The sequence below is a fragment of the Eumetopias jubatus genome, unplaced genomic scaffold, assembly GCF_037043125.1.
Source record: "Eumetopias jubatus isolate StellerSeaLion01/CBP00866 unplaced genomic scaffold, mEumJub1_p1.0 scaffold_6, whole genome shotgun sequence".
Lineage (NCBI taxonomy): Eukaryota > Metazoa > Chordata > Mammalia > Carnivora > Otariidae > Eumetopias > Eumetopias jubatus.
Genome location: NW_028274812.1, coordinates 16,588,444 through 16,608,282, shown reverse-complemented (window position 1 = coordinate 16,608,282; position 19,839 = coordinate 16,588,444).

Below are 19,839 nucleotides of genomic sequence, written 5' to 3'. Positions count from 1 at the left end.
TTCAGAGTCTAATCTGATGAAAATGGGTGCGGTACAAACAAAATAGTATTCTTTGAACAAGTCCAACTGACAAATTTTTAAATCTAAAAATAGGTATCTCTTCATGGAGGAAAGGCCAAAATATGAGAATAAGAATGTTAATGATTCTATAAGGTTCTAGGTTTTCTATCTGTTCTGAGGCACCTAGGAGGGGCTTGAGGAATTTCTGGAGGGAAATGAGAGGCTGAATTGGGTGAGCAAAATATTGGAGTTTCAGATAAAAATTTTTAACATGAATTGCTTCACCACTAAATATTTTTAAAGTCATGAATATTCTCCATTCATTCATTTATTCCTTTAATAAATATCTATTGAGTGCCTATTATGCCTGTAAGTGGCTGAGCAGGAATTTCATCTCAGATCATCTGCCTCTAGGGCTGAGTGGGGAGAACAGCCGGGAGACGTATTAAAGTGTTGGATCTACAGGCCAGAGTGGTGCAACCCTTGTAAGTCACTCGTCAATGGTAAAGTAAGAGGCTAGTTTCTCAAGATTCTGTGACTCTGTGGTGGTGGGAAGCAGATCCATCCACTTTTCTCTCCCACCGATCCCCAGTAAGTGCCAGGTATGGAAACTAGGAATACAGGATAATACTTCCCAGTGAGATTTCATTTTTTTCCTATAAGTACAGATTAGCTGAAAAATCACTGGGGAATCAGCAAAATCCCTCAGCACCCCAAGCCTCTTGAAGTAATTTGTGCTGCCTAAATCCAAAGTTCAGCTCTGGCTCTGCCCAATTACCACAGGGCAGGAAGCTCATGGATGTCCTGCAGAGCGACAATTAACTTTACGGGTGATTCTTCCTTAGGAAAACTGTCGTTTTAGAGTGTCAGCGATAGCATGGTGCTACAGAGTGAATTCTGGATGCTGTGGTTACTTTGGACTTTATGTCACCCCCTCAAATGTCACCTCTACATTTCCTTCAGTTACCTTCCTGCAAGTGTTGTTTCTGACCCTAAAAACTAACTTTTTTGTGCGTGTGTGTGGTCAGTAATGAGTTTCAGGTTTCTGAATAGTCTTGACTTCTGTGGTAACCTCCCTCACTCCCCAGAAGGGAGAAACAAACAAAGAAATAAGTTCACATTATGAACTCCATCTCAAATCCCTGGGAGGAAGTAGATTGGTTTGGGGGGAGGCAGCCACCACCATCAGCTCCCGGTCCTGCCCACCTGCTCAGCAACACTGTCCCCATCTCCTGGGGAAGTCTTGCTTTTAGCATCTTGCTTTACTGCAGTGCAGTAGTAATTGATGTAAATGCTCTATTAAACAGATGGAGGAATGAGCCGGAAGCGTCCTAGTTAAAAGACAGCTCGATTCTATCAGGCTGTTGAAACACTTTACCCTCCCTCTGATTTAATTTTATTCTACTGGGATCTGCTGGGTGATGGCTTCTGGTGCTCACTGTTGTCATTCACGTGTGTACCTTCTAAAAAAAAAAGATCTCTTTTCTGCCCTTCTTCCCACCCAGATTAAGGGTGTGAAGTGAAGACATAAACATCATCCAGTGAAAGGCCTTCTCTTGTGAGGTCTCTGCTGCCAACAGGCAGCCTCACTAGCAGATGACAAGGGACAGGGGGAGAAATCATTACTGCCCAGTGAACACTGAAATGGTGTGGAAGCTATCCAAACCTCTGAGTTTTACAGGATTCTCTCTGAAATACGATCTGAGTGTTTAACTTCTTCCCTTCTGGTTAAGCACCTGGATGTAGAATCATATAAGTGGTATACCAAATAAAGTATTCAAACTGAAAAGAAGATAAAGACTGGGATTAGAACATATTTTTTAAAGAATGGTTTCCTTTAAGGACACCAAATAATCAAGGGAACAATCCAACAAGAAGATATAACAATTGTAAATATTTATGCACCCAGCATGGGGGCACCTAAATACACAAAACAGTTAATGACAAACATAAAGGAGCTAATCGATAATAATATAATAATAGTTAGGGACTTTAACACCTCACTTATTTCATTGGACAGATCATTTAAACAGAAAATCAACAGAGGAACAATGACTTTGAATGACACTCTGGACCAGATGGATTTAACAGATATACTCAGAACATTCCATCCTGAAACAGCAGAATGCACATTCTTTTCAAGTGCACATAGAACATTCTCCAGAATAGATCATATGTTAGGCCACAAAGCAAGCTTCAACAAATTTAAAAAGACTGGAGGCATTCCATCCATCTTTTCTAAGCACAATGCTATGAAACAAGAAGTCAATCACAAGAAAAAAATCTGGAAAGAACACAAATATATGGAGGCTGAATAACATGCTTCTAAACAGTGAATAAATAAATAATAAAACAGTGAATAAAAAAGTACATGGAAACAAATGACAATGAACACAAAACCGTTCAAACTTTTGGGGTGCAGCAAAAGTGGTTCTAAGAGGGAAGTTTATAGCAATACAGGCCCACCTCAAGAAGCAAGAAATACCTCAAATAAACAATCTAACCTCACACTTAAAGGAGCTAGAAAAAGAAGAACAAAAAAACCTAAAACCAGTAGAAAGAAAATAATAAAGATTAAACCTGAAATAAATGATATAGAAACCAAAAAAAGAAAAAAACCCACGAAAAAACAGTAGAACAGATCAATGAAACCAGGAGTTGGTTCTTTGGGGAAAAAAAAAATCAGTAAAATTGATAAACCTCTAGCCAGATTTACAAAGAAAAAAAGAAAAAGAACCCAAATAAAATCACAAGTGAGAGAGACCACACCACAGAAATACAAATAATTATAAGAGAATATGAAAAACTATATACCAACAAATTGGACAACCTAGAAGAAATGGATAAACTCCTAGAGACATATAACCTACCTAAACTGAAGCAGGAAGAAATAGAAAATCTGAACAGACTGATTACTAGCAATGAAATTGAATCAGTAATCAAAAAACTCCCAAAAAACAAAAGTCCAGGACCAGATGGCTTCACAGGTGAATTCTACCAAACATTTGAGGAAGAGTTAATACCTATTCTTCTCAAATTATTCCAAAAAATAGAAAAGGAAGATAATCAAATTCATTCTATGAGGCCAGAATTACCCTGATACCAATACCAGATAAAGACACCACAAAAAAAGAGAACCACAGGATAATATCTCTGATAGATGCAAAAAATCCTCAACAAAATGCTAGCAAGCTGAATCCAACAATACATTAGAAAACCATTCACCACGATCAAGAAGGATTCGTTCCTGAGTTGCAAGGGTGGCTCAATATTTGCAAATCAATGTGATACATCACATCAATAAGAGGAAAGATAAAAACCACATGATCATTTCAATAGATGTAGAAAAAGCATTTGACAAAGTACATTCACACATCCACTCATGATAACTACCTTCAACAAAGTAGGGTTAGAGGGAACATACCTCAAGATAATAGAGGCCATATATGAAAAACCCACAGCCAACATCATCTTCAATGGAGAAAAAACTGAGAGCTTTTCCCCTAGGGTCCGGAACGAGAAAATGTCCATTCTCACCACTTTTATTCAGCATAGTACTGGAAGTCCTAGCCACAGCAATCAGATAAGAAGAAGAAATAAAAGGCATCCACGTGGGTAAGAAAGAAGTAAAACTTTCCTATTTGTAGATGACATGATACTATATACAGAAACCACAAAAGACTCCATCAAAAAACTTCTAGAACTGATAAACAAATTCAGTAAAGTCGCAGATACAAAATCAATGTACAGAAATCTGTTGCATTTCTCTACACCAGTAATGAAGCAGCAGAAAAAGAAATTAAGAAAACAATTCCATTTACAATTGCACCAAAAACTATAAGATACCTGGGAATAAACCTAACCGAAGAGGTGAAAGACCTGTACTCTGAAGTTTATAAAACACTGGTGAAAGAAACGAAAGAATGGATGAATGGGAAGACATTCCATGTTCATGGATTGGAAGAATAAATATTGTTAAATGTCTATACCACCCAAAGCAATCTATACATTTAATGCAATACCTATCAAAATACCAACAGCATTTTTCACAGAGCTAGAACAAACAATCCTAAAATTTGTATGAAACCACAAAAGACCCTGAATAGTCAAAGCAATCTTGAAAAAGAAAAGCAAAGCTGGAGGCATCACAATTCCCGGCTTCAAGTTGCTATAATGATCAAGACAGTACGTTACTCGCACAAAAATAGACACACAGATCAATGGGACAGAATAGAAAATCCGGAAATAAACCCACAATTATATAGTCAATTAATCTTTGACAAAGCGGGAAAAAATATCCAATGGGAAAAGGACAGTCTCTTCAACAAATGGTGTTGGAAAACCTGGACAGCTACAAGCAAAAGAAAGAAATTGGACCACTTTCTTACACCACACACAAAAATAAATTCAAAATGGCTTAAAGACCTAATTGTGAGACCTGAAACCATAAAAACCCTAGAAAAAAGCACAGGCAGTAATTTGTCTGACATTGGCCATAGCAACTTTTTCCAGGATAGGTCCCCTGAGGCAAGGGAAACAAAGGCAAAAAAAAAATAAAACAACAACAACAACAAACTATTGGGACTACATAAAAATAAAAAGCTTCTGCACAGCAAAGGAAACAATCAACAAAACTAAAAGGCAACTGGGGCGCTTGGGTGGCTCAGTTGGTTAAGCCGCTGCCTTAGGCTCAGGTCATGATCTCTGGGTTCTGGGATCGAGCCCCGCATCCGGCTCCCTGCTCAGGGGAGAGCCTGCTTCTCCCTCTCTCTCTGCCTGCCACTCTGCCTACTTGTGCTCTCTCTCTGTCTTTCTGTCAAATAAATAAATAAAATCTTAAAAAAAAAACAACTAAAAGGCAACCTACAGAATGGAAGAAGATATTTGCAAATGACATATCTGATAAAAGTTTAGTATCCAAAATATACAAAGAACTTATAAAACTCACCCTCCCGAAATAATCCAATTTAAAAATGGGCAGGAGACATGAACAGACATTTCTCCAAAGAAGACATCCAGATGGCCAACAGACACACGAGAAAGGTGCTCAACATCATTTATCATCAGCAAAATGCAAATCAAAACTACAATGAGATATCGCCTCACACCTGTCAGAATGGCCAAAATCAAAAACACAGAAATGACAGGTGTTGGAGAGGATGTGGTGAAAAAGGAACATTCATGCAAACTGGTGTAGCCACTCTGGGAAACAGTATGGAGTTTCCTCAAAAAGTGAAAAATAGAGCTACCCTATGATCCAGCAATCGAACTACTGGGTGTTTACCCAAGGAAAACAAAAACACTAATTCAAAGGGATACATGTACCCCTATGTTTATAGCAGCATTACCTACAATTGCCAAGATATGGAAGCAGCACAAATGTACACTGACATTGTCCAATGACAATGATATCCATTGATGAATGGATAAAGAAGTGGTATGTGTATATATATATATATAATCAATTATTATTCACCATAAAAAGAATGCAGTCTTGCCATTTGCAATGACATGTATGGAGCTATATTCCTTCCAAAAGGCATCGGTTGCTTTGCATCTAAGATGATGCCTAGTGTGTTAGTTTCCTAGGGCTGCCTTCACAACATGCTGCAACTAAAGACAACAGAGATTTATTGTCTCACTGGAGGCTAGAAGTCTGAAAGGAAGGTGTTGGCAGGACCATATTCCCTCTGAAGCTTGTAGGGAGGGATCCTTCCTTGCCTCTTCTAGTTCCCGATGCTTCCCAGCAATCCGTGGCCTCTCTTGGCCTGAAGACACATCACTCAAATCTCTGCCTCTGTCATCACCTGGTTGTCTTCCTGTGTATCTGTGTCTCTGTGTCTCTCCTCCTCTTCTGAGGTCACCAGTCAGATTGGATTTGGGGCCTACTTGATTCTAGGATGACCTCGCCTTAATTTACCGGATTACATCAGCAATGAATGACCCTATTAAAAAAATCAGGTCAGGTATGGAGGTACCGGGATTAGGACTTCAGCATATCATTTTGGGGGAGGCACTTGAACCCACAACAAGACGTTTCCCCAACTTGTGTGCCCAGAGCACTTTATAATGGAAGAGAATATTGTGGAATGAGGGACTTGTGGAACCTATCTGTGAAACAATGACCCTTGGCGTCTGGAATGCCAGCTCACAGAGCTCTTCAGTTTGCCTTGAATATTACCGTCAACATCACTTGCATGTCTGGCAGCCTCGGACACCACTGTTCGTCCATTTCAGTTTCCGGGGGAACCATGGAACTTGCCCCCACAAGGGGAGGTGCTCCTGCATTTTGAGTAAGCCCGCACAGTGGGTCTGGGCTGAAACTGGAACCCTCCCTAAGTGTGTGTCTGCCATCTTGTGGTTGGGTCAGCCTTCCCCCGGCAGACCTACCCCCCTTTTTTTTCCAAATAAAACAAAACATTTTTCCTCTGCTGGGATTGATACTGCATCAAAGCCCAACGTACCAGAGGCAGCTGCTCACTCCAGATGCTCTCTACCCTCCTGGACTACCTCGTCTTGTTCTGGTCTTTACTCTGGTCTTGGTACCCCTAAGCCATGTGCTGTTTTCCCTGCTACTTCTCACAGGCGTCTCTGACCCCACTGCCTACTCTAGAACATCACACCCTTTTGGTCCTTTGCCATTCTTCTTCATTTTTAAGTCATTTTTTTTCTGGTCTTGGTTAATTGACGCAACCAATACAGATGTATAAGGCTATTTTTAACCCCATTAAGTATCATGAAGTGATATTTATTCTTACTGAATGCCACACACTTAATTTTCTCTTCTGTTTTATTCTATTCAAATCTAGCCTGGGCTATTTCATTTAAAAATGTTGTTCATAGCCATTGCATTGATTGCATTACCCATTAATGGGCTGCGGCTTGTATTTTGAGAAGCAGTGACCTGGATTAAGGAGAAATTTCTCGAATAGTCTTCCCTGCTTCTATTCTTACTTCCCTGCAATCTATTTTCCACTCAGCAGCAAGAATAATCTTTTAAAAACCTAAATTAGATCAGGTCTCTGGAGCACTTAAAACCCTCCCGGGTCTTTTCATTCAGCCCGGATGAAACCCACACTCCTTGTGATGCCTGCCAGCTCCCACGTGGAAAAGCCCTTCCCAACTCTGTGTTCCCTAGCTCACCCTGGATCGCTCCACTGCAGGGTCAGTGACTTCCTTCTGCTTGGTCAACACCTGCTAATCCTGACCTTTGCCTTCTCCATTGCTTTTTATCTCAGCCCAAAGTCCTTTCTTCAGAGGCCTTCCCTGGTTCCCTTAGTCCAATCCTGTCCCTGCTTATCAATTTTCCCCAGTTCATGTTCTTTCTAGTTCTTCTTTTCTTCTAAAGTTATTCATTGGTTTGCTTGCTTGTTCACTTTCTGTATCTCCCACTCGCAGGATGTAAGCTCTGTGGGAGGGGAGCGGGGGCTGTCATAGACTCTGAGGTGGAGAATTTCCTGCAGGCCTCTATCAGGGAGCTCTCAGGATTAGCACTGCGAAGGACGAGGGGCGAGACATCACTGCATCACAGAGGGGGCCATGGCGCCATGACGCCATCTCAACCGATGCCCTACAGGGAATCAAGATGAGATGACTCTTCAAAACTGACCAGGTTTGGATTGGATACCCAGGCCTTTGCATCTCTGCCCAACCGACAGTTGAATGTGGGCTGTGTTGACATTAGGCAAGACTCACCAGGACTGACAGCTGGGCTGAGTGCTGGCAGCACCCCCAGGACTCTCCAAGGGGAACCATCATGTCACGCCACCAGTTTGTCATGACCATAGTCCCAGCATGGAGGATGGTGTCCCGTCCTGGTGCTCAACAATTGTCCCTGATTGGATGTCTGTTGTTCTCGGACCTCCCCTCCCCGCCTTCAGCTCCCTACCAAGATTCCTGTCACCATCCTCCAAGCCACTTTGCTCAGATAGCTTGATTCTCTCCTAGACGTCAACGGCTCGCCTTGAATGTGATCCTATTCACATACTGCTTGCCAACTTTGGAAATCCAGAGCAGATGCTCCTACCACCTTGTTTGGGGCACACTCTAGGATTCCTTGCCCAGCACCCGTGGTTAAGTAGCTCTTCTCCGTTCACAACAGCAAGGAGAGGCCCTTGACATTCAGCCCTTTTGAAGGCAACAGGTGTTGTTGTTGATCTAAGGGCAAAAAGAATGCAGAGCATTCCGACAAAAAACAAAGTGGCTGCTTTGGGATTTGCTTTCATCAATATCTCGTTGAAGATATGAATAATAACGCTACGTTATGATAGGATGATGATGATGGTGGTAGAGCTGTGTTCACACACCTACCCCCCATGCCGGGCAGGTCACTTCTGAAGTTTGCAATACTCAAGTAAAGGAGTGAGAGGAATGGCAAGAAGTTACTAACCCTTGACTCTATGAGAACATCACTAGGGATTCGGCACTATTGTCAAGGTTTTTGTCTGGAGAGCAGGTAGAAGGTATCAAAGATGTAAAAGAACTAAGAGAAATGGGCCTCACTTTCAAGGAGCATGCAAGCTAAAACTCTTCCTTCTTTTCCTGAATCACAATAATGGCTGCCTTTCCTAGGGCGTGCTCTATGCCCCTCACATATATTAACTCAGTCGCCTCTCTCACAACTCCAGGAGGTGGGGACTCTTGCTGCCCCCATTTTGCGAAGGAAGGAACTGAGGCACAAAGGGTTTAAGTGACTTGTTCAAGGTCACACTGCTGTTGGGGGTGAGTCCAGGACTGAAACTCTGGCAATCTGGCCCAGATTGTGCACTCACCATGGCGTGACACCTCTTCTCTAAGTAATTCTAGACCCTAGAACATCACGAAAGGAATTCTTATGTATTCAAGCTCATATTTTAGAGAGCATATCGCCTTTAAAATTTATAGGAACGTTACATATTGATGGTTGAAAAAATAGAAAATGTTGAAAATACAACTAAGAACATAAAAAACCAATACCACTCAGAAATCATCAGTATTAACATTCTGATGCATGTCCTATATTTTTCTATGCATATTTCTAATATTAACATAGAATATAATTTAAAATTTTATATTATGCTATAGCTTATATTTAAAATTTTTATAACAATATTTTTCACTTAATGCTCTTTTCAATTTAATGTATTTTACTTATATAATTTCCCACTCATTTCCCTATATTATTAAATACTCATAAAACATAATTTTAATTTGTTATTTATTTATTTATTTATTTATTTATGAGAGAGAGAGAGCATGGGGGAGGGGCACAGGGAGAGGGCAAGAGAGTCTCAAGCAGACTGCTCTCAGTGCAGAGTCAGACATGGGGCTCGATCTCACCACCTTGAGATCATGACCTGCGCTGAAACCAAGAGTCAGATGCTCAGCTGATTGTGCCACCCAGGTGCCCCTTAATTGGTTTTTTAATAGTCTATCACGACTTGCTTAACTGCTTGTATATCTTTGCTGTTTGTTGTTTTTAATCCTTTATTATAAAGAATAGTGAAATGAACATTTTGGGCCAACAGTTATTTCTGTATTTCAGGTTCTTTAAGATTGATTCCTAAAAGAAAAATTTCTGGTTTAAAATGACTCTTCAAAAGACATTTACTAAATATTGGAAATTTTCTTTTCATAAAAGCTGTATAACTTACATACCTCAGATGTGTATGAAACAAGAAAGACTTTTTACCTTGGCCTCGCCAAACTTAAATATCGTATTTTAATATGGTTCAAATGAGGGGGCTAAGGTCTGGCTGGGTTGGTGTATTGATTTGGTAAATTAAACCTGGTGTCTTATTGTTAACTTATATTACTTTCCTATTGAGTTTGAACATTCCTTATATTTCTAGACTAATGCATTTCTTTTATGCTACTTTTCTGTTGTTGTTTTTTTGGTCTATTTGAATCTGATGATTTTCTTATATCAGTTTGTTCACACTTTTCATACGTGAAGTATATTTTCTTTCGGTCATCTTCATGATAATTGTGTTCTAATTTGATTGTCCTTTAATTTTGTCTGTGCTGTTTTGATATGCAGATGTTTTAAATTTTTATATAATCACTTAGTCAAACTTTCTTCTTTTGATTTATTCTATGACTCTTTGACATAAAAATTGCTACTTGGTCCAGGTGCCCTGGTGAGAGGTGTGCCCACAGAGAGGTCCTGAAGTAGGAGACCAGCTCCGACTTGACCTCCTTCCATCGCCTCTGGGTCCTGTCCTCCATGACGCCCTCAGCAGCCCCTTGACTTTGTCCTCTACAAGGCAGCCTCTTGACCAGGAGCAAGATGGCTCCAGCTCACCTACTTTCTGAGGTTCCTAACTGACCCGTCAGAAACTCACTCATCCAGGCAATTGTATGCTGCTCCATGGGGGTCCCCGATGAGGACAATGTCACACGTGGATGAAGATGTGGATAAAGGAAACTTACTGGCAAAGACTTTCTCCTTAACCAAAACTGAGTCGGGCTCCCCTGAGCCTCATTCTCAGCTGGGTCCAGACCTGGGGCTGTGTCCTGGGTCCTCTGAGTCCAACTTTTAGCAAGAATCCTCTGGGTCAGTTTAGCAAAAATCCCCCACCCTTGCTATCTGATCAAATTCCTCATTCCACCCTTGAGATCGTCTAACCCCGGCCTGCCTTCAGCAAGAACCCTGTTGGGTCTAGCAAGAATCCACTGAGCCTTGATGTGTCCTCTTAATAATTTTCTATCCACGGACCCACCCCACATCTTGGCGATCAATCCCCACTTTCCTTGTTGTCTTTGGAGTGGAGCCCAGTCTCTCTCCCTTAGTGCAAAACCACCACTGCAGTGGTCCCTTAATAAAGTCTTCCACAAATGCCAGAATAATATTTTTAACATTCCACTCTGCTACTAGGATTGCAGGAAGCCTGTGTGGCATTATTTTGTAAAGCTACACATTTGCTTACCCTATGGCCCAGTAGTTCCTTTCCGGGGACACTCCTTTTAAGAGGCACCAGAACCATTGCAGCCACAGTGGGGGACAGAGGTTTGCACGGTGCAATTCCAGGAAGGTGCCATTCACACCACGGGTGCCCAGCAGGTGTGAACATGGTGGCCCTTCCTGTGTTCACATATATTGCTTGACCTCTTGAAACCTGTTTCTTCTATAAAATAAAGATTTAAAAAGTGTCTACTGTTGGGGTTTGAGTGTAACGCTCACCTCTCTCTTTGCTGCTTGGAGCTCAGAGATAGACCCAGGAGTTAGACAGATGGGAACACAAATATTAGTTTTATTACTGGTAAAACTCAAATGGGGATTTTAGCCCTCATTTTTCTCCCTTTCTCCCTCCATCCCTTCCTTCCTTCCTTTTTTTTTGTATGCTGATTTCTTTTTTTTTTTATTTAAAATCAATTAATTAACGTATAGTACATTTTTAGTTTCAGAAGTAGAGTTTAGTGGTTCATCAGCTGTATATAATACCCAGTGCTCATTGCATCAAGTGCCCTCCTTAATGCCCATCACCCAGTTACCCCATCGCCCCCGCCCAACTTCCCTCCAGCAACCCTCAGTTTGTTTCCTAGAGTGAAAAGTTTCTTATGGTTTGTCTCCCTCTCTGATTTCATCTTATTTAATTTTTCCTTCCCTTCTCCCATGGGTTCATCTGTTTTGTTTCTTAAATTCCACATATGAGTGAAATCATATGGTATTTGTCTTTCTCTGACTGGCTTATTTCACCTAGCACAATACCCTCTAGTTCCATCCACGTCATTGCAAATGATAAGGTCTCATTCTTTTTGATGGCTGAGTAATTACATTTATATATGATTTCTGATTTTAATGAAATTGCCTCTTGTATTTATTATTAAGAATGTTGTTGATTCAGTTTAAGACAGATTTTTTAAACCATGTTGAAGAAATATTTTTAAATTTCTGGTTTCTAAAGAAATTCCTAAAAATCAGGTTGGGCAGTAAGTCATCTCCAGATAGCTTTTGGAAATCTTTGAAGACTGTTACATAATTTTAAAATTTGACCAATTATTGTAATATATTAATAGACTTCCCCATATTGAATTATGTCTGCATGGATAGTGAACTTAGCCTCAAAGGAAACAGGCGGAAGTATCTTTACTTCCACTTTACCAGGTGCTATGGGTCGAAATGTGTCCCAAAAGAGTTATGTTCATGTCTACCTGGGACCTGTGAATTGACCTTATTTGGAAATAGGGTCTTTGCAGATGTAATCGAGTTAAGATGAGGTCATTAGGGTGGGCCTTAATCTAAAAGGACTGGTGTCTTTTTTTTTTTTTTAAGGTTTTATTTATTTATTTGAGAGAGAGAGAGAGCGAGCATGAGCGGAGAGAAGCAGACTCCCTGCTGAACAGGGAGCCGGACTCAAGGCTCGATCCCAGGACCCTGAGATCATGACCTGAGCCAAAGGCTGATGTTTAACTGACTGAGCCACCCAGGTGCCCCATGACTGGTGTCCTTTTAAGAAGAGAAGAAGCAACACAGAGACAGACATCTATACAAGGAGGAGGATGTAAAGACACACAGGGAGTACCCCAGGTGTATCTGTTGGCAGAGCCTGGAATGAGGTGTCTACAAACCAAGGAGCGTCAAGGATTGCTGGCAACCACGAGGAGCAAAGAGGTCTGGAACAGATTCTCCTCTAGAGCCCTCAGAAGGAGCACCATCCTGCTGACACCTTGATTTCAGACTTCTAGCCTCCCAAACTAAAGCAGTACATTTCTGTTGTTTTAAGCCACTCAGTTTAGGGAACTTTGTTACAACAGTCCTAGGAAACTAATATACCAGGCATCATCTTCGATGCCAAGCAACCAATGCCTTTATCAAGAGCCCCCTTGTTTTGTCAAAATAATTCCTCATAATTTAGTCTCAGAGGAGAAGTAACATTGAGAAACAATCCCTAGTTCTGACTTTTTCTTTTTTACTTCTCAGAAAAGTAATAAATCTCTATTGGGAAAGCAAATTCAGTGTTGGTAAATGCTACATAGTATTGCTCTGGAACATGCCATTTTCTATTTAAAAAACATTCGAGACGAATATCACAACGTTTTTGTCATCTTGTCTAGAACGGATATACTTTGTGGCTAAGTTCTTTCAAACGACAGCATGGTTTTGAACATATAACATAACGCAGCGGTTGGAGAATTCCTGTCATTTTTCTTTTGTGGACCCCAATCCATGACCTGGCAGTATCGTGTGGATATTGCTTGGGTGAGGAAAAGAAACACCTGGAAAATCCCCAACTCAGAAGTCCTGTTTTGATAGGGGCAGAGACAGTCTCACTTGATGAATCACGTTCCAGAACAATCCCCAGCTTTTCTTTCAAGCTCTTTTCCTGAGAGCTCCTTCTAGTGAAGAGTCTCTCTTCCAGGGAGATAATCCGTGATGCCACTCCAGTGTTCACTGGGTTAAATGGCACAGGAAGCCCAGGAAATCCCTCATTCCCTCCCCCAGGGCAAGGAAGGAGTGAGACAAAGCATGGGTGGGAACGGGGCTCAGAGAAGAGGGCTTGTAAATTTTGATTCCCATTCTCTAACCCCCATGTCTGGACCTTGTCACATCCACTTTCTCCAGACTGTGTGCCTCCATTTCCCTTTCTCAGCCCTGCAGTCCCCTGGACGAGGCTCTGTGAGCTGTCCTCTGCGGAGGCTGCAATCCATCCTTAGCTGGCCTTCCTGGCCACGGTTTTTATCAGCACTGGATTTTGTGGCCATATTCATCTTCCTTAATAAAATGTTAAAAACATCCTTTCCACTCTTGAAACTTTGAGTTTATATTTATTGGGAGCTTATGTGCAGGATACTGTGCCTTACTGAGACACCATACAGGAAAAAGTTTCAATAAACATTTGATGTTTACAATGCTTTGCTCTTCTGGATGATGTAGAGAGATTGGAGCGTACTCTAAAAAATAACAAATAAGTAAATAAAACATTTTTGAATCCTCTTTTTTTTTCCCCAACTTCACACTTAAACTGAGATACCATCATGGCGCAGACACAGGCACACCCTATTTTAAACCTTTCGCTTGAACACTTGCTGTAACCACTTGCTAAATGAGCATGTGGTGGAAATGTTTGCTAACAGTTTGCTGTGTGAACCATTAGAACCGTGTTACCTCACTCAGTGCCCTAAAAAGTCGCTTTCCTGGAAAGTTCTCTTTCATCTCATTTGGCTTCTGCAAATACACTTATGGAATTTAGGGAAACAGGAGGTAAGTGGGGACAGAGTCAATCAGATTTAACATCAGCATTGAAAGTTAAAAATCATGTCTTGGGAAAACGTGTTTTCTAGAATAGTGCCATTCATAGTGTGGTCTGCAGACTGGGCAGCCCATCCGCTCTTGATTACTGGTCATAAAAGGGAATATATGGCACACATTATAGGATGTAAATTCTGATAAACCAACCAAGTGACTACACCACACTGTTTGGGCCAGCTGGGGTTTTTGTAGTACAACTTTCTAAAGGAAGAGAACAATGAGTTGATTACATCATTCTGACACAAGCTCCTCGAGTAGCACCGTCGCAGAAGACTTCAAGTCTTCTCAGGAAAAGCTTTATGTTTTCTGGGAATCCTGTCCTGTGTCAGACCGAATGAGGGATGGTGAGTGCACAGCCCTCATCCGATGGTATTGTAATGGTCTTTTGAAAACCTCACGAAGGATTTATGTGGTATCGCTTCAGTATCCGTTTGTTAGTTATAAACATAGCACACGTAAGCCATAAAAAGGAATGAAATTCTGATCCATGGTAACACATGGATGAACCTTAACCTTATGCTGAGTGAAAGACATGGTCATGAAAGGACAAATATTGTACAATTCCCCCATATGAGGTATCTAGAGCAGTCCGAATCATAGAGATGGGGAGTAGAGTAGAGGATCCTAGGGGCCGGGAAAGGACGAGCGGGAGGTTATTGCCTAACTGTTTCTGTTTGGGATGATGGGGGTTTGTGTTTGGGATGATGAAACAGTTTGGGAAATAGTAGTGATGAGTGTACAACATTGTGAATGTACTTGATGACGCTGAACTACACACTGAGAAAGGGCTAAAACAGTAGGTTTTATGTTATTATATTTTATCAAAATAAAAAATACAAAAAATAGTACATATTGGTGGAAACAAGTTCAAATAATGTACACGTACCTAAGGCAAACAGTGAATGAGAGAGGTAATCCCTCCGCCAGTCCCTAAAACCACAGGAGAATATCCCAGGAGATTTGGGAACTACTCAAAGGGGCATGGAGATAGGTTGAGAATGGTCCAACCAGAAGGACCCCGTGATCTGGGCTTGGAAGAGTGAGGACAGAAGCAGGGAGACAGGATGTTTCATGTGGAGGTCCCCCCATACTGTGCCTGTTGCCTGAAACTGTACCTTTTCATGAAATCCAGTAAGAAAAAGGCCCACACCAAGGCCCAGATGCCTCTCCTCCGATATCAGGACACAGTGAGGGTATCCAGGGAAAGGGAAGGACAGCAGACATTTCTAATCATCTCCATTTTAAAATGATACAGGTTAAGTCGTCTAGATAGCAAAATTAAGTTTTCTACCACTCTGTGGAAATGAAATAACTAAAACGGAAGACGAATCTGAAGTGAGTCATAAAAAATAATCACCATATATGGTGTGAAGTGTCTCATACCATGCTGTGTGGCATCTACCCTCAGGACGCATTCCCCACTCCTAACTTGATAAGGCAAAGCGTGGGGACAGCAATTATCCCAGGATGGCTTTAGCAGGACTCACAGTAGAGAGGTGAATTGGGCCTCCCCCAAATCAGCAATATGTCATCTCTGTCCCCTAGCACCCCATGCTCTGTTTCTAAAGTAAAACTGACTTGAAACTGTGATATTATCAGAAACCTTTACTATAAAGCTGGGTGGTGATTACGGAGAATTTTACTGTCCTGACTTTATCGTGAGTGGGAAGCCTGGTCATGGGATTGTGTTGGTTGTAAAGAACTGTGAAGACGCACTCGGCTTAGCTCAGGTGAGTACTGTAGGGATTCACAAGGAGTGAAAGGGGACAGTCACGTAGAAATCTAAGAACAAGAACCTTAGGTAGGCTACCCTTTGCTGAGACCAGCACCACGAGGTGCTTTGGGATAAAAGGTGGCTTGGGTACTGAGGCTTGGGAGCTGTGTTCCTTCTCTCCAGATACCACCATTCACTGTCTCGGCTCCTCTGCACTCTTTCTTCTCACTCCTTACCTGAAAACACCTGCTACATTCCTTTATTCTGTGCTGTACATGTTTTTAAACCTCTTGTCTGTGTTCCTCCTAAGCTAAGCATGAGCCACTGAAAGCCATTTCTTAGTCGGCTCAGGCTGCTGTAACAAAAATACCACAGAAGGAGTGGCTTCAACAACAGACACTTATTTCTCACACTTCTGGAGGCTGGGAAGTCCAAGATCAAGGAGCTGGTAGATTTGGTGTCTGGTGAGGACCTGCTTCCTGGTTCACAGGTGACCACTTTCATGCTGTGTGCTCACGTGGTGGAGAGCGAGCTAGCTCTGTGGTCTCTTCTTCTAAGACCGGTAATCTCACAATGAGGGCTGCACCCTCAGGACCTCATTACCTCCAAAGGCCCTACCTCCAAATACCATTCAGCATGTGAATTGGGGGAGTGGGGTGGACACAAACATTCAGTTCATAAAATCCCACCTTCCCTTCCCCAGTCAAGTCAGTTTGGCTCCAGTGCATCTTGGGTTAATGATCCTAGCTTGCTATGGAAAAGTAAATGACATGGAGAGATTTTAGGCTAACACACAGAGGTTATTCCGGGCCCATGTATATAACACGGACCTCGGGCCTATCACTTGACCTCCTTGTGCTTCATTTTCTTCATTTGTACAGTGGGATCTATTGCACAGGTCGTGGTGAAGCACGTGTGAGTTAATATGTATAAAATGCTAAGAGGACCTGGTAAGCACTCAATTAGTTTCAGCTGACCTGTCACCCCCCTTTCCTATTCTGTTTAGGGTAAAGAAAACACTTTGTTTATGCGACCTAAAAAACCCAGCATCATCTAGCACCTACTTCTTAACATCAGCTGACTCCCTGCATCTCCTGTGTCTGCCACCATTTCAATCCCCGGAGGTGCCGTCTCCTTCCAAAGCACAGGCCTTGCCCACACTGCCCCTCTGACCGGAAGGTTCTTTCCTCCTCTCGCCACTTAATCGACTCCCACTCATGGTTCCAACCTCAACTCAACTGTTCCTTCCTCTGGGAAACCTCTGATCTCACTGACTTGGCCAAACCATGCTCTATTCGGCCCCCAATAGTTCTTATGGAAGTTGCAATGTGACACTGTGACATTTGATCCTGTCTGCCTCCTCCTTAGCCCATGGCTCCACCACGGCATGTACTGTCCATTCTGCCCACCATTTTATTGCTAGCACCTAAGGCAATACCTTTCATGCTGATCCTCAAAAATAATGTTGAATGAATGAATGAGTGAATGAATAAGGGAACAAATGATCACCCTGCTTTTCTTCTCTGCCTTAAGCCAAGAAATCCAGGGTAAGAGTCTTCTTTTCCCGCTACAAGTTGCCGAATATGATGAAAAACATCTATCCAGCATGGTTGTCCATATATATATATATATACATATATATATATATATATATATATATATATATCTTTTAGGGTTATTGATGGTTTCAGAATTCTCCTAAAGACTTGTTTTGCTGGGCACATGGTCTGAAACCAAACAGAAGTAAGCAACACCTTAATGAGCCAACGAGCCACTGCACACTGTGTGCTATTTATTGCTGGTCCATCCTGAGATGGGTGGGGGTGGGGGCTGCCCATGCTCTGTACCTCCCACTGTGCTATAATACATTCTCATCCCCCCCATCTCCTTGGCTTCATCTTGTCCTGGCATCGATATGAGTTGGGCTCCGTGATTACAGAGACAGAGGATCACTCTTATCCTTTGAGGATAAGGAGCCATGTGGGCTGAAACAAAGCTAGACGTGGGACCTGCCAGGAACTGAAGCATTCACCACCGATGGCTCCTCTGTCTGTTTTCCCTCGTGACCTGTAAGGTGCTTCTTCAAGGTGAGCTGGCCACAGCTTGGGTTGCCACACATTACATGGACCAGCTACCTTGGGTCACGTGTGGGGTTGGATCCAATTGTACTATGCATGGCCACCTCTGATGTCCTTTCAGAGGAGCTTGGGAGGGGACTTCCCTTCAAAGAGCTGTGGGCATGGCACAGTACCATCCCAACGACAGTGTCTCCTATGGAGTCCAGTTTTTCCATCGTAAACTTTGCCCACAATCTTACTCGGCTCTCTGGAGGTAGAACCAGCACAGCATATATTAAAAGAATAGTTGTCTCTTACAAAAAGAAATGTTAAAATGTATAATAAAATAAAACAAAACATAAAAGGGTGATTTAAATCACATTATTTAATTTTTGAATAGGTAATATAATCATAATAGTTAAAAATTTAAAAATTATGGAATAGTATATAGTAATAATTCTCTCTCCCACCCTTGCCCCCTCTCTATCCAATACCACACCCCATCCAAAAGAAGTAGCCACTGTTGTTTCTTAACTTTTTTTCTGAAGTAAATATAGACTCAAAAGAAATTGCAAAACTAGTCCAGAAAAGTCCTGATATGACCGCTGTTTTAAATTTATGGTATAATCCTTCATGAAATGTTATGAATATACAAGCACATATAAATATGTAGTATTTTCTGCTATTTTTATTCTAGTGGTATCATAGCATACATAGTTGGGTATCGTGCTGCTATAGACTGGATGTTTGTGTTTTCCCCCCTAAATTCAGATGTTCAAACTCTAACCCCGCCCCCCATGTGGTGGTATGAGGAGGCGGGGTCTTTGGGAGTTACTTAGGTTTCTGTGAGGTCATGAGCGTGGAGTCCTCATGAGTGACATTAGTGCCCTTGTAAAAAGAGACATGAGAGAGACGGTCTCCCTTTTCTACCATGTGAGGACACAGGAAGAAAGCAGCCACCTTCAGATCAGGAAGAATACCCTCACTAGGAACCAAATTGGGCCCCGTCTTGATCTTGGACTTCCCAGCTTCAAGGATGGTGAGAAAAAAGTTTCTGTCTAAGCCACTTCACCTACGGTATTTTTTTTTAAAGATTTTATTTATTTATTCATGAGAGACAGAGAGAGAGAGAGAGAGAGAGGCAGAGGGAGAAGCAGGCTTCCCGCCGAGCAGGGAGCCCGATGCAGGACTCGATCCAAGGACTCTAGGATCATGACCCGAGCCGAAGGCAGACGCTTAACCGACGGAGCCACCCCGGCGTCCCTCACCTATGGTATTTTTGTCATAGAGACCCAAACCAACATTTGCTAAACAAATGTTAAGACAGCTGCTTAAAAACAAAAACAAACAAACAAACCCTACCTAAGTTATATAGTTAACCAAACTGTCATTTTTAATGATTTTGGATCACTTTTCCTGGATCGAAAAGTTTTTCTCTAATGCAAAACATGATAATTTCTTTGCTCATCTGTTGCCTCGGGCCTCATTTAAAAAAAATCCAAAACCTCACGGCAGTGTTTCACAAATATGCTATTTTTAAAATGCAGATTACCAGGTCTTTTCCCCCCACAAATTTTCTTTCACTAGATCTGAGTTGGTGCCTGGACATCTCCTCTTTTAAAAACAAGCTCCCCAGGTGATTCCTAGCTTCATGCGAGTTGAAGACACATTGCTCTTGGAGAAAGTTAGGCAGGAGGAAGACCAAACCCCTTGGACCACTGTTAGCAAGATCTGGTGCATTAAAGTGTTTACTCAGATCCCGGCAATTATTGTCTAGGCATATATTGATTGAGCACAATTTTAAAAAGTGGATGCACCTGTGCATTGCCAAAACCACA